Below are 2,198 nucleotides of genomic sequence, written 5' to 3' on the forward strand. Positions count from 1 at the left end.
TTACTTCCACAGTGATTATTTTTCTGAGTGCCAATTTTAGATTATTTTTAAGTGCCCGGTATGCTCCCTGAAAGTAACTTAGGGGATAAGAGAAATGATTTGTGCTTGTTATATTGCACTGTGTCCACTGAGCTCTTTGAAGCTGTCCTTGTGTATTCTACCCACTCCATCTGTATAGTGTGTTTAGATGGTATCTCTGTCCAGGAGGCTGAGAAACTAGCTGAGAGCACCTGAAGGTCCAAGAGCTAAAATTAGAAGATAACAAATGATGGTTAAATTAGAAACCAGGGCCTTTGTACATATTTATTGCCAGACAGTGTGCTACCCTGCATAGTTTTAGTTTGCCAGCCTTGAAAGAAATGCTTTTCATCTGTGGCACCGTATTGCAGTGTTTGTGGACATTTGTCTGTGTTGTAGAGGCAATGGGGAAAATGGTTAAATATGGTGGTGGTTATGGTTTCTTTCCTTCTCCTGAGGGATTATGTGTAGAATGTAATCAATACCAGACCATCTCGAGTAATTCTTTAATCGAAGTCAGTGTAGTGTAGTTAATTTAAGCACATGAATTTCAGAGTCAGACCTGGGTTATAATTATGGCTCCATCACTTGAGACTCATTCGATGTTAGTATAATGGCCCACCCATAGTAGGAAGAATAGCGTGATGAAATGTGGGAGACCAGGAAAGTAGGGGACCTTCTCACGATATCAGGTGGTTGGGGTGGTGTACTGATCATATACAGATTAGTGCTAGAGGGTTGTATCTAATAGGTAACCCATGTTTTCTCTTTTAAAAATCTTCACAACAACCTAACGAAACAGACACTCTTGTTATGTTAGTAATACAGATAAGGAAATTGTGGCTGAAAGACTTTCATTAGTGTATTCAGAGTCACACAGCCACTCTGACTGGTGTTGCTCAGTTGGTTGGTGTCATCCTACAAAGCAGAGAAGTTGCCAGTTCAATTCCCAGTCAGGGCACATGCCTAAGTCGTGGGTTTGGTCCCTGGTCAGGGCATGTATGGGAAGCAACCGATCCATGTTTCTCTCTCTCATGGATGTTTCTCTTTCTCTCTTTCTCCCTCCCCTTCTCTCTAAAAATAAATTTAAAAAATACAAAACAAAACAAAGTCACACAGTTAGCAACTAGCAGAATTTGAACCCAGGGCTGTCATACTTCAGTCTGTGACTTTATGAGCTATTCTGAATTAGGAGGGGCTTTATATAATAAACTGAAGTGTTTATCCTTAATTTTAAAAGCAACACAGAGTCATGCATAGTTTTGACAAGCAGAGTGTCATTGGGCTGTGTTTTAGGAAGATTAATATGACAGCTGGGTGTAGGATAGATTGGGAGAAGCAACAATTAGAGTTGAGGGTGCCAATTCCTTTGGTTCCAAGCAGAAAAAAAAAGCAGCTCTGGTTATCTTAGGCAAAAGAGAAATTTATCGATGGAGCAATGGAGAAGGAATAGTTAAAATGGTTCAAATTCAAAGGGAATAGATGTACATCTTTTCTCATCTAGACTTTTCGCAGTTCCTCACCCACTCCCTGTGTCGGTCCTTCACTGTCCATCCCCAAATATGCAGAGTTCTCTTTCTTAGTCAGAGGGACTAGTGTGCACGGGCAAAGGAATGTTGTCCCGTGTTGTAGTTTATCCCGCGCTTTTTGCCGTGTATAAAAGTGAGGGTTACTAACTTACCCTTTAATAGATGATAAAAAAATCCTAGGATAGCTTTCATTAGAATTTTCACATTGCTATTGAATGATTTAAGTAAGAAGGGTCTGAAGACAGAAAACTTAGAAAAAAAAACATTTGTTTTCTATACTACTCTTAATCACATAACCATACATTTCTCTATTAATTTTTTGTTGGAAATAAAAAGGGCATATATAAAAGTAGACTATTTTTTAAATTAAATACATGACATCAACAGATTGACAAGAACAAATAAATACTGGATCCCAGACTCTGTCTCTCACATACAAGCTTCTTAGTTTCTTGGAGCAAAGCTGCATGTTTTTTTCCTCTTACTCAAAGACAGACTGAGGGCTTGAGGTATATCCTGAGATTCCTACCAGCTGGTAGGCACATACATCTGAGTCTTAGGAGAGTGTTAAAGCTGAATGTACAGACTTTTGATTGGTTAACTCATGAGGCTGGGTAAATAATCCCCAAAGTAGACTTTTAGAGTAAGCGG

The sequence above is a fragment of the Artibeus jamaicensis genome, unplaced genomic scaffold, assembly GCF_021234435.1.
Source record: "Artibeus jamaicensis isolate MK-2021 breed Jamaican fruit bat unplaced genomic scaffold, CSHL_Jam_final contig_387, whole genome shotgun sequence".
In the NCBI taxonomy this organism is placed as follows: Eukaryota; Metazoa; Chordata; class Mammalia; order Chiroptera; family Phyllostomidae; genus Artibeus; species Artibeus jamaicensis.